Source organism: Apodemus sylvaticus, chromosome 14 (genome assembly GCF_947179515.1).
Source record: "Apodemus sylvaticus chromosome 14, mApoSyl1.1, whole genome shotgun sequence".
Classification (NCBI taxonomy): Eukaryota; Metazoa; Chordata; class Mammalia; order Rodentia; family Muridae; genus Apodemus; species Apodemus sylvaticus.
The window spans coordinates 91,237,484-91,251,430 of NC_067485.1; the positions used below are offsets into that span (position 1 = coordinate 91,237,484).

The window sequence follows — 13,947 nt, forward strand, 5'->3', positions numbered from 1 at the left end:
GTAAGTAGACATGGCATGGTGCCCACAGGAACTATTGCTCTGTGAACCATGGTCAAAAGCAGACTTAGGTCATGAACTTTAGACATGTGGTGTACGAGTCTAATTTTTGGTTACTTAAAGTTGTGTTAATAATCAATAGGAGAACCTGGGCTTTCAGGCCAATTTGTATGATATAAGCCTTCTTCTGCCACCAAAAGTCAAAATGCTTTAAGAATGAGTACATATTTATTACAAGAGCCCTCTGTACTGCCCTGGAAAGCAAACCCCAATGTGGTCTGGCTCAAGCTAATCTATCTCTAAAATTTAAAGAATACTATAGGACCTTCTGCCCTTCAATGCTATTACCCATCTGTAACCTTCTTTACCATAAGCACCTGTATAAGGCAATGGCTCATCAGTAGTCCTATATTTTCTCCTACTGTGTTCTTCCTGCTACAAACTATCCATAACATTCCCTAATATCTCATATTCTTTGGTCACTACACTTGCTAAGGCTAGTAATAAAGGGGGGCCCTGATGAGAAACAATCCAAGACCTTCTTTCACATGTAAGGTTCAACATGAGTTCATTGAGTTCAAGACTGGGAGCAGTAGGCGTAACCGCCACATCCTCTTTTCCTTCTACTGGAACATCAAATCCTCCTGTATCATTTAACCAGCTTGTAGGCTGGGATCGTGCTATATAAAGAATTAAGAATAGGAAGAATAAAGAATCAGTGCAGAACCCATAACACAGGAAGCGCAGTATCTGTGGAGAACATCGAGGCCCTTTTCAAGGCCAGAGGTAGGCACTCTGCCAGAGACCTCCAGTGAGCCTAGCCCCAAGGGGCATTTATCTCTCATCTGCCTTAATGATGTACTGTCCTGTCGCACAGACGACACTGGAGTTGGTGTGGCATATTTGCACATTTTCCAGAAGACATCTTGAGCTACTCAGAGGAGTTGGTTTCCTATTTAGGAACAGTCTCAAGCCTCCTAGGCCTCAGGTTCTTTGGTCAACCCTGGGAACAACCCCTCTTGGCTAATGAGCACCTGTTTCTTCGTTTTTTTGCCCTGCCTCTTCAGCTACAGCTGCCTCTTCAGAGCACCCACGGCCTCCCTTTGTTTCTGGTGTGCCATGTTGATGTCTCCCAGGACTGGATATGTCCGAATGCTTGGCTTGTGGCTGCATATGGATATGGAAACAGCACCTGACCGTGTTGCCCAATCTGGCCTCACATTCCTAGTTGCAGGAGAATCTCCTGCCTCAGCCTTCCATGTGCTGTGATGATATGTGGGTGGCATCACCTTGGTTAGAAAATACGTTTGATCAAATATAGTAATGGGCCTGGCTACTTCCAACAATGGGGACATCAAAATTCGGAGCTTCCAGTCATCTTAGCCTATGTCTAACAGTGGGGGGTCTCCATTGTCACTCTGTGGACATGGCTTTGTTAAGAAAAAACAAGCCAGGCAGTGGTGGTGCACACCTGTAATCCCAGCACTCTGGGAGGCAGAGGCAGGCAGATTTCTGAGTTCAAGGCCAGCCTGGTCTACAGAGTGAGTTCCAGGACAGAAATCCCCCTGCCTCTGCCTCCCAGAGTGCTGGGATTACAGGCGGGTGCCACCACCACCCGGCTATTTCATTATTAAAGATCGTGTGACTATAATTTTCATAATTGTTGTAATTGGATTCAATGCATATTTGAGAGAAAAGGAGGTTTGGTCTTTCTATTGTAATGCAAAGTGCGGGTTTCCAAGCCCTGGAATCTGCATGTAGACCTGCGACCCTACCCCCAAGTTATTTAAATAAAGACAGAAACAGCCAATAGTTAGGCAGAAGAGACATAGATGGGTGTTAGGTTTCTCCGGCTTGGGGTCCAAGGAGAACCACGAGAAGAAGAAGGAGGTGCATGAGGGAGAAGGAGAAGCTGCCTCAGGTTAGGTGAGCCATAATCACATGGCTCCGCGGGCTGGCAAATTAGAGCTACGAGCAGCCCAGAAGAAACAGAGAAAATAGTAAGTAATAATTTGGGGTTATCAATAGGAAAGTAGATTCTAATACCAAAGAGGATTCTAATCTTAGCTTTTGTGCCATTTAAGGCTTATTGCAAAAATAAAGGCTGTGTATATCTTTTATCGGGGAGCTAAAGGTTGGAAGGTGGGTTAGAAACCTGGGTCGGGATTAAAAACTTCTACAACAATCTGCCTTCAGAGTGCTGACATTAAAGGTGTGCTCCACCATGATAGCTCATTAAACAGGAATGGCAGCCAACAACCACAGAAGGAATATGTATTTAGAAAAGCATCCATTGCAACTCAATAAAATAGTTGACTGAGACCAAATTTATCAATAGAGGCTGAAACATTAGATGTCAAGTTGTTGGTGGGAACTTAAGGTTGATAAAAGCATTGTCAAGTTAATGGCCAATATAGAGGAAAATGTATTTTTATATTTTAGTAAGGAAAAAAATCTGGCTGTCACCACTCACCCAGGCAGTTCTATTTTGTATTCTATTTGTAGTGAGGAACCTGTCCCTTTCACTATGATAGAATATTAAGTGTAGAGCAGTGTGCCTGACCGTTTCCTGCCAATGTAGAGTGGGAAACAATAGTGATATTGTCCCATAGTCCCAAGTTTGAGAAGTGGCACATTCCCCAGTGGCTACAGATGTCCCATTAGTAAATAAAATTCGTAGTTTTGTTTTTGACTTAAATATATTACTTTTTTGCCTGATGAATTTCCAACCTGTTAAGTTACAAATACTTCAGTTATGTGGCCTCATTTATTGTAATCACAGAGTTACATATTTATTTTGGCTTATGGATAATATTTAAAAAATTATTGAGCCATATTGTTAGGAACAGAATGAGTTTGTGAACCCCAGTTTGTAGGGTAATCAATGTATTAGAATTTAGCACATTAGATGATATTCATACTACTGACTTGATTCAAAAAGATTTCTTGAGTCATTGTCTCCAGTCCTGGAATTCACTTATTTAGCAATTTGACTGTTCAGCTCCTCTGGAAATCTTGTCTCTGCTTCATGAGAGTTGGGAGTATAGGCAAGCACCCACCCCTGCCCTGCATTTATGTGGGTGCCACAGATCTGAACTCAGTTCCTCACAGTTGTGTAGCAAATTCTTGACCCATTAAGCCTTCCCCCAAGCCCTGATATCTGATGACTTTAATACATATAGAGATGAACCATCTCTGTTCTGAACTTTCATATCTTTGAACATCTCCTTTAAAATGACTTTGTCCTCCATTTTATTTGTCCTCTCTCATGGCTGCAGCCAGGGTGAATTACTAAAGTTACTTTTACTGTTTAACTCTTTCATTGATTCCTCCTCTGGAGTATAGGCTCACTAGGTCTCCAAACCCGGCAGGACCTTCATTCTCAGTCCTCCATTTGCCTCCCTAGCTTCCTCTGTCTGGATACTCTGCAGCCTATGCCACTCTCTGCTTCATGCTTCACAGTTCCTAGAATGCACGCTGACCTCCATCCTCTGCCCATGCACATGCTACTCTGGAGTTTCCCTACCTAATAGAACTAATCATTCAGTTCATATTATGATTTTATTGACATGTTCCAGCTATGCCCCCCAAAGCTTTCCCTCAGATGTAGCTCTGAACTTATCCTGCAGCTGTTGCCTCTCTCACCACACTAAATGTGTTTTGAACACTGGGAATCGATGTGTTTGTCCATTGGCACAAAAGATGTGGTAAAGTGAGTGGTGGACAGAATGTATGCTGTGACTAACTATTGGTTAGAATGAATTTTTGTGAACTGTGGTGGAACATGCTTTTCTCAGCCTTAAAAATACAGTTTTTACATTTTTCGTAGTGGAAATAACAGCTGTGTAGAGACAATTTTTAAAATATCATTCCCCCAAATCTTCATTTTCTTTTTTTTCTTCACTGTTACATTTCAGGACATGACCTGCTGGTAAGGCAGCTAGGAGCTCTGTCTGTTACTCCTGAAATTAATCTGTTTCTGTCTTTTCAGTTGTGGGTTCCTGAGAAACATGATGCTTTTTAGGGATAGGGATGGAATATTGAAGTTGAATTTATGAAGGAGGGAGAATGAGAGCGATTTATTTGAGTATCTCCTGTTTTTTCTGGGGAAAACACCTCAGGTTTGCAAAGTCAGTTTTGAAAACAGTACTGATTGTTTAAGTGATTGCAAACACTTTCAAGTCTCTAACGTGGAGGAAAGAAAGTGTTGAACTTTGGGAAAGGAGTTGCTTGGGAGAGGAGTTTGAATATTCCAACTGTAAAGACTATTGTAATAACAATGGAGTCTCAGGTCTGATATCACAGAGGCCTCCTTTGCCAGCCAGCAATTTACCACCGAGGCTATGTCACCCCCAACTCGGGAGAAGGACCTTGACTGGGTCTCTTTGCTCTCTGTGCTAGCAGCTCCCATGCACTGTGTCTACTGAAAGTGTCAGCTCTCACCCTGCAGGGGGGGTCACAGGCAGGATGGGGGCGGGGCGCGCTAGAGGGATGTGGGGGAGGCGAGGAGCGGGGCGGAGCCATCGTGAAGCCGGAGGCTGAGCTGAGCAAAGGAGCTAGGGGTGCAGGCGGTGCCCCTCGGAGGCCTGCGGACCTGCTACCTTCTCCCGCCTTCCTCCTGCCTGCAGTGAGGTCACTGAGTGGCTGCAGTGCTGCCGAGGCCCAGGTGCGGTGTTTTGCTGCGGTGACCCCCGGCTGGGGGGGGGGGGGCGGGGGAATGGCGCTGACCCTTGAGACCTCGATCCCTTGCGCCGCTCTTGCAGCTCAGGCTGCAGAATTGTGTAACCCGTGACCTCCGGTTCCCCCTCCGCCGCGACTGCTTGGCCACCCCGGCCCTGCCACCCGCGCTGCGTGGTTCGCTGACTTGTGAGCCCACAGATCTGCTTCTGAGTCCCGCCGCCTCCTTCCTCCAGTGCAGGTCAGTCCTGGCCATTCATTTCCTGTTATTTCTGTGCTTGGTCGCTCCTCTGGCTTTTGCAGATCTTGGCAGGGCTCCCTCCCTCTCCTCCCCCAGTCTCCCCGCACCCCAGATGCAGTTCTCCAGCTTGCTGTTCCTCACATAACAGTAAGAATGATGTTTTTAAAAAGAACTTGGATTGAACTATTTGTGCACAAATCCTCCAAAAGCCCTGGGTTACACACAGAATTGAATCTAAGCTGCTTCTCCCTGCCACTAGGGCAGCTTCCAACCTAACCTCAGCCTTACCCCATGACTCTCACTCTCACTAGGGCTTTAGGATGCTACCCTGGCAGATGTATGGGACACCATGTCTGGCTGGTGGCAGTTGTTCTTGACTTCTATTGCTGTTCTTTACTTGAGAGAACTTCTCCTGGTTCCTAAAAGAGAAGCAAGTCTCCCTCTCTTTGTCATTTGACTTTTTTGTTTAGCATTAAATTAAACATTATTTTCTCTTTCTCACCCTATTTATTATTAGATACACTTTACACTTGTTAATTATTCCCATTAGAATTGTTGGCTCTCTCTTCCTAATTACAGGGTAAAGATCTCATTAGATTTATTCATAATTTTATCCCTAGTACTTAGAACTGTGTCTGGCACCTGATAGGCTCTTTGTAAAAATTGCTAGCTAAATGAATGCTGTAGATGATTCGAACACTTGACATCTTCAGTTCAGATCCTGCCTGCTCCTGTTGACTGACTGCATGGCCATGGAGCGGTTAGTGACTTCTGGAGCTTCATTTTATTCAGCTGTGTGTGATGACTATAGTATTACCTACTCTGTAGCCCTACAGTGAGTAACTGAGTTAACCCATGTTAAAGAACAGAGGCCTGAGTTTCCCATGCTTTGTGTAGAGATCAGAGGTCTGAGGTCAATGTCTTCCAGTTGTCTCTACCTTAATTTCTCACTGAACCTGGAGCTTGTATTTCAGCTGGACTGGCAGACTCCCAGGACCTGTCTCTTGTGAGACAAAGAGTTGGAGTTAGAAAGAAATGTGCAGCCCTGCACCAGATTTTATGTGCATAAGGATTTGAACTTAGGTCCTCATGCTTGCAGAGCAGGCACTTCAGGAAACCCTGGCTTTTCCCAAGTAGCCTATATATCAGGCTGGTTTCCAAGTCAAGTGATCTGGCTACTTACTTCTGTCGCCACAGTGCAGGCATGAACGGTGTGTTACCATTGCCTGTCTTCTGACAACATTTTTTATTGTTGTCATAAGACAAAGTAGAATTTGTTTTTATATTTTGTTTTTTTTGCGTGAAATTTTGCTGCCTATCAGAATTTATCTGACTTTTTAAGTAGTTTCTCTGTATGTCTAGAATTAAATAAAAATAAATTTCTGAGAATGAGAAAACCACCAGAGTAGCTTTCTTAGGTTTTGCTTTGACGTTGGAAATAGGATTGTGGTGATGAAATAACTTACTGGGGCTTCTTGTTTCCAGACCAGAAATCTCGAAGATCTCAGGGAAGTCTGTTTTTTGAAGTGTTCAGGAACGAGAGGTGTTTTATTATCTTTAGTGTGATGTTTTCTACCATTTTTGTACGAGGAGTTTTTCCTGTGTTGTATTTTGGTTCTTAAGTTGGAAAGTAAAGCAACCTAGTAATATTCTTCATTCCTACCTTTGCTCTCTTTTTTTAATGTGTTGTTTTTCCCTTTATTGTTTATGAAAATGAAACCATATCTTTGTAAAAATGAAAACTTTGAGGTGATGCATCAAATTATTCTAATAAGCTTATGATTGTGCCTATGTCAATTATATTTCCATAGTACTAGATATTTTTACTTAGCATTTGTCCTTGGCAAAATGGCTTTTTGTAATTCCTTTTATATCTCAGTCTCAACATTAAGTCAGGGTTCTAAGCCTTGTGCCTGACAGTTAATAATAAACACGAAACACTACTTGTCTTTTTAACATTTGTTCCAAAATTTAATAATTAGTAAATTACTCTGTATGGACTCTTTGCTAAGTGGTTTCCCTTTTGATATTGAGAAGCAGCATATAAATTTGGCACACTCAGCAAGAAACAGATTTGTAGAGATAATAATGGTACTTGGTTGGGTTACATGGTAGGAAAGGAACCGGGATTTTCACTTACTTCCCTTTCATTCATAACCCAGGTCCTAACTCTTTTGTGGGCTATATTTTAAAAGAACAGAGTTTTGCATTTTTGCCATACATTTGTAAGTGGTTTTTCCTCCAAATCACTGGCAGTTTTTCATTATTTCTGCCTAAGACAATGTCTGTTTCCTGGAAGCTATACTCATGGGTGTGTACAGGATGCTGGAATTTGGACTCCAGGCCTCATGATTGCACAATAAGTTCTTTTAACCTGGGGACCATCTGTCTAGTCCCCAGAACAGTAGTTTATAAAGAGTTTAATATAGATTTAAACATGGAGATTAGGGAGGAGAAACACATGCAAGCATGATAGGCATGAGATAAGGAGAGGTAGATGTGGGGAAGTGAGCTATGTAAACCAAAGACAGAAGTGAGTCTGGGCCAACAAGAGATGATGTGAAAAACCTTTAATTAGTTAATTAATTAATGATTACATTAATTTATTCTGTGTTCGTATGTGTGTGTTAGTGTGCATTTATTGAGGCCAGAGGATAGTGATGGGGCTGGTTATCGTCCTACCACATGGGTTCTGGTGATCAAACATGAATCCTCATGCTTACTAACAAGTGCTTTAACCCCCTTTGAAATTACATTTATTATTTGTGTATGTGGGGGTGGGCAGGAGTTGTATATGTGGATGGTGTAGGAATTATTTAATCCCAACTCAGGTTTTTACCCTGCCTTTGACTTAGTTCTCAGATAAAAGACACACACAACCTTTCTATGTACAATTAGCCTTAATCAGCACAAGAGCAGGGCAGATTGTGCACCTCTCGCTGTTGTCTATTTCCCACTACTAATCCCACGATAGAATGTGCCATGTTTCATTTGGACGGCTCTTATTTACAGGTAGCCAACCCACATGGTCTTTATTTTACGACTCACCTAACCCATGGTGTCTTCCCCCTTGTGCTTCTTCTCTGATGCTGGAAGTCCTGGAATGCTAAACCCTGCCTGCATGGGTTTCTTCTGCCCAGCTGTTGACTGTTGTCATCTCTATTCACCAATCAGAAATAATTTGGAGGCAAGGTCACATAGCCTCACTTGGATCTACCTGTGCACTTTCTTGTCTCTGGGACAATACATACAACAGACCAAACCTCATCAATAGAGGTCCCAGGTATTGGACAGGTTATATCAGACTTGGCCGCAAGAACCTTTACCCATTGAGCTCTCTTACTGCAGCGGATGAAAATCCTTTTACAGGATAGTTTGATCCTGTGGCCCTGCACATGTAATCTTGCGTGTGGAGACCAGAGGACAACCTTGGATGTCATTCTTCAGGTGCCATCCACTGTTTTTTGTAAAACAGAATTTTTGATTGGCTTTGAATTGGATAGGTAGGCTCAGATGGCTGGCTAGGGAGGACATGGAGTCTCTGTCTCCCTGGCACAAGTGTGTGCCACCAAACCAGATTTTATTATTGTTGTTATTATTATTATTGTAATTGGCTTCTTATGTTTGGACTGAGTATCTGACTCAAGGCTTTCCATGAGAGCAGGAGGACAAAAAATGTCTGTGATTGATGTGTGTGTTGTGTATGATTGTACTTGAGCCTAGTATAAAAGGGAACCAGAATGTTGCTTTCTGACTTAGTCTTGCTTGATCACGCTCAAGATTTAACAGAAACTTCTTGAAGGTTTAGTTATACAACAAGGGTTGTATAATTCTCTAAACTCCATCATTCTTACATATGAGAATTCTAAGAATATACTTTGTTTCATTTTCCCCTTTTAGGCACAGTCTGAATTATGTAGCCGAAATGGAGAATAAATTACTAATACTAAAAATATTAAGTGTTCTTAAGTTTATTAGGGCAGAGGCTAGGTTGCTGAAAAAGATTGTGGATGCAGTACAAACAATGTTGAGACTTTTGCCTGTTGTAGTCCAAACGTAGGCAGCTAATCCACAGAGGGCAACATTTCTCTGGCTATTCAGGACCACAGGCCAATCTCTAGGGATCACAGTAGAAAGTATTTTACTTTACTGTGGAGAAATGGCATGATAATGCTCCTACCTTGCTAGCTGCAAGGCACCCTAGGATGGTTCTGTCACTCTCAGCATACTGAGATACCGAGGAGGTGCACTTCCTCAAGCAGAGGATCCTGGTGTTCTGCCAAGCAAGCTGCAGACCTGAGGAAGTGGCTTCATGCTCATTTTTTTTTTCATGAGAAAGTAACGTTGCTTATAGCTTAATTAGACAACACATCTAACACATCTCAGAGTTGGACTGCTGACAGATTTCTCAGTCTGCAAGGAGGTTTGGGTCACTTTGAACCGAGATATGCTATTGCTAAGGAAACAGCTGCTGGTGAGAACTAGAAAATGTGGGAAAATCTTATTCTGCTTTGTCTTTAAAAAAGTTGAAACTTTGACTAAACTGTGTATTGACTGACTGGGCTCTGTACCCCCTGTGTCCAGGGTAATGTGAAACTCTCTTGGGACCTCAATGCACTAGACTGAATTAATTAAACCACTTTGGCTTCTGACATGTAGTGCACTCACTGCACCTGCCCAAGAGTTCTCTTGATTGGTAAGTGAAAGACACACGACACTCCCCCCACACTAGATAATTTTGATATGTCTTAACTAAGCTCAATAGCTGGACATTTGTAATCCTGCTGATGGGTAGCACACATTTCCCTCCAGTATCCCTGGTTTAATGCATTTTAAATCTATGTTGTATCTTTGCTGCCTGTCATCTTCTGTGCCCTCTTCCCATAGGGTTGCATTCACTTTCCACCTACAGTGTAGGATGCTTTCCCTCTTTCAGTTCTTAAATCTGATCCTTCTCTTCCTCCCCCCTCTCTCCTTCCCTTGCACTTGAAATTTAAGTCTGCCCCTGTCTTTCTGCCCAGCCCTTGGCTGTATGGCAACTTTTTATTACTCATTCGAACCGGGGGAGGGGAGGGGAGTGGGGGCAGGGACCCTCAGATCTGGCAGTGCAGCTTTTTGGGGAGGTGAAATAAGCATTAGAACCAATACCCAACATCAGATGTTAACATTTTACAAATGTGTTCCTAATTTTTTTTTTTTTTTTGGATTTGGTTTTTCAAGACAGGGTTTCTCTGTTTAGCCCTGGCTGTCCTGGAACTCACTTTGTAGACCAGGCTGGCCTCAAAATCAGAAATCCACCTGCCTCTGCCTCCCAGAGTGCTGGGATTACAGGTGTGTACAACCACCGCCCTGCTCCTTGATGACTTTGAACTTAGAAATTTCCCTGTCAAAATCTTCTGGGATTCATAGCCACTGTGTCTCAAGATCTCTAAGCCAAGGTCCAGGTCAGAGTTCATTCCAGATATAGTCAAGTTGACCACCAGGGATAGCTACTACATGGAATATAGTTGGTCTTGCCAGTTGCTTCTTGCCAGTTACTTCAGTCCACTTCACAGATAAACTCAAGTGAGGTGGGGTTTAATTTCTGGAAAATTTGATTTGTTTACTTCTAGTTTGTCCTTATTTCTGAGATACTAACCCCTTATATAGAGATCAGAATATCTGGAAGATTTGTAGACTGCAGTCCTCATTCTTTTAGTATGGTGTTTGTTAAAAACATGGCTACTCTTCAGCCACTCCTCTGGAGTTGACAGATTGGTCTCAGAGTAGAAAGAACCCCATTTGGGGAGAAGTAGCAGATCTTTGTAAATTTGCTTCTCTTCTGATACTTGACTAATTTCCATTACTTGGGAGGCGTCTTTGATTGGGACAATTTTGTATAGAAAATACAGTTTTAGTTTCTTGTGGGCTTTGCTTGGTGTTGTTTTTCCTTCAATATAGACACCAAGCTCACAGCCTCTTGAAAGACAGGCAAGTACTGCACTCCTGATCCATATCTATAGTCTTTGCATCTATCTGAGTATCAGACCTGTCTACCCTCCTCATTAGACCATCAATAAGGATTTTCTCACTGACTTTTCACAGCAGAAACCTTGGTGAGCATAGGTGCTCTTAAATAAGCAATCAAATGAATTACTATTTTAAATTTTTATTTATGTATTTATTTATTTATTCAGAAAGGATACTGTTTCTGTAGCCTAGCCTGGTCCTGAGCTCATTATGCAAATGAAGCTGTCCTTGAACTCCTGATTCTCCTCATTCTACCTCCCAGACACTGAAATTATAGGTGTAATACCCCATACCTGGCTTTAAATTTGAAGATATATTTTATTATCTGTAGAGAAATGGCATGAGGAGATTGCTCCCAGCTTGCTAGTTTCCAGGCAACCTAGGGTCTTTGTCATTCTCAGCTGACCAAGACAGAGGAGACACTTCCTCAAGCAGAGAACCGGATGTTCTCCCATTCAAGCTGCAAACCTGAGGAAGCGACCTTCCTGCTCCCCTTCCCATGAGAAAGTAACTTTGCTTATAGTTTAATAGACATCATGAAGGGCAGCAATGCAGCAAGCAGCAGGCGTGGCAGCTGGAGTAGAATGCAGAGAGCTCACATCTGCAGGCACAAAGTGTGAAGCAGAGAAAGCAGACTGAATATGGCAACAGTCTTTAATATGGCAACAGTCTTTAACCTCTCAAAGCTGACCTCTGGGGACTCACTTCCTCCAGCAAGGCCGCATCTGTTAATCCCTTCCAAGGAGCACCACCAGCTAAGTGTCCAAATCTCTGAGTCTGTGGGGACATTCTTCTTCACTTACATTAATGACTGTGACATACACATTAGCAGAATTCTCAAGTCATTTGCTTTTAAAAGTAGGTGTATAGATTCAGAGTTTCTTGGAAACAGTAATTTTCTAATAGGAATTTCTCTGACTCTTAAGTGATAAAGTCTTCAGGACTGGTAAATAAGCTACTTAAGGAGAATTTAAGAGAAACACATGGCAGTTCTGGGCTTGTAATGAATACACCATTGAACACCCTCACACCTGCCTGGAGCAAATTTGAAAGCAAAACCCTTCTGTTCGCAGAATTAGTAATTTATTCTCAGGGCCTTTTCCATACGCTCCTAAAACATTTAAATTTTCTTTTTTAGTCCTATGACTTAGCTGACAACTTCTGTGTGTCTTTAGCCATATTTCATGTATATAATATGTCATTAATACAAATTTCAGAAAGAGAAACCAAATCAAAGGTCATTTCAAAAACTAAAGAGTCATGTGTATGGATAAAATATGTTTTTTTTTTTTTTTTTTTTTTTTTTTTTTTAAAGATTTATTTTATTATATGTAAGTACACTGTAGCTGTTTTCAGACACGGGAAGAGGGCCTCAGATCTCTTTTCGGGTGGTTGTGAGCCACCATGTGGTTGCTGGGATTTGAACTCATGACCTTTGGAAGAGCAGTCGGTGCTCTTACCCACTGAGCCATCTCTCCAGCCCCGATAAAATATGTTTTAAGTGTTAAAGATTCTTATAAATCTTACAAAAGCTAATTTGACTTTGATAGGGTATTTAATGCTTCATATAATAATCTTTGATATAAACATGCATAATTACCGAAAGCACTGTAAATATTTTATTAATTTATGAAATGTAATGCAGTGATAGCCTAAGTTGTGGCTAGAAAAATTTGTCTTTGTGCCTCTTTTTGATCTAATAATGAGCTTACTAGTTAGTCCCTAAGCCTGAAGCTAGAGACGTGTCAGTGTTTGGTAATCCTGGTGTTGTATGGTACAGTTTAGTTCTGCCAGTGTTTTCTGTCTCTGGCCCCCTCTTCCCTTATCTGCCCTCATGGCTCTGCTCTTGTCTGCCTCTACCCAGTCTGCAGGTCCTCACCCCTCTGCTGTCTCCCAGTAAACCTCCTCACACCTGATCTCTTGCATGTAGTAATTTCTCAAGAGCACATCTTGGCATGGGTGTGCAGTAATACCCCCTTGCTGTATTATATTTCAGCCTCATGTATTACATTTGTTTTCATGATAATCAGTCCCTTGTGGTGTGTTCTTTTAATGAACTTCTTACGGGGTGAAGTTTGTATGGCAGATGTGTTATACTGTGTGTGTTTTCTTGAGTGGCTAGTATGACCTAGTTTAAGAGCCATTTTCTGTCCATGAGTGAACTAACTTTCTTCCTTTTTTTTTCTTGAGACAAGATTTCTCTGTGTAGCCCTGGCTGTCCAGGAACTCACTCTGTAGACCGGGCTGGCCTTGAACTCAGAAATCCGCCTGCCTCTGCCTCCCAAGAACTAGGATTAAAGGCGTGCGCCACCACTGCCCGGCTATAAGTGAGCTTTCTTAGTGTTAAGGACTAAAACAGTTTTTAAGCAATAGTTACATAGTGAATCGTTTCAATAATAGGAAATTTAGGTATTTATAAATAACAATTTAATTTTTTAAATGTAAATAAAATATTATAGAACAAAGTATACTTTCTGCATTAGTCTTTATAATGGATGACCTCACTTCTATTTCTTTCTTTTTGGTTTTTGAGACAGGGTCTTACTATGTAGGTTGGGCTAGCTTGATGCTTGTTGTATAGAGGTACTCAAACTTACCGAGAAACACTTGCCTGTACCTTCAGAGTGCTGGATTTAAATTAAAGGCATATGCCACCATACTTATATAACCTGTTCTAAATCTTAAATACTGGTTGATATGTTTAAGTGTAGAACTAAGCTGTGGCTTTTAGATAATTATTAGCACATTAATATATTTACTATAAAGCAATACTAATAGTTCTATATGTAGCTTACTTAAAATAATACATATTATATTTTGTGATATTTCCACATGTTTGTGAATTAAGGATCCCTTAATTATTACTAGAATGAAAGCATAATCCATAGAAGAAAATATTGATACATTAGACATTATCAAAACTAAAACCTTTGGGTGTATGAAAACTTTTAGGGAGATGAGAAGATAGACTACAAGGTTGAGAAAGATGGCTCTCAGTAAGAATGCTTGATGTTTAGGTATGA

General features: G+C 41.6%; 1 protein-coding gene across 17 annotated transcripts in view; it reads left to right on the forward strand.

Annotated features, from left to right (window-relative positions):
• The first annotated feature begins 4,506 nt into the window (after positions 1-4,506).
• The window catches only part of LOC127664908 (ubiquitin-conjugating enzyme E2 pex4-like), a 239,713-nt gene continuing 230,272 nt past the window's right edge, over positions 4,507-13,947 (forward strand). For 9 of the 17 annotated variants that reach the window (XR_007973275.1, XR_007973273.1, XR_007973271.1 and 6 more), the window contains exons 1-2: positions 4,507-4,663; positions 4,761-4,915. The gene's annotated coding sequence lies outside the window, so the exon portion shown is untranslated. The remainder of the gene's footprint in view (positions 4,664-4,760; positions 4,916-13,947) is intronic. The other 8 variants (XR_007973274.1, XM_052157175.1, XM_052157177.1 and 5 more) reach the window with 4 other exon arrangements.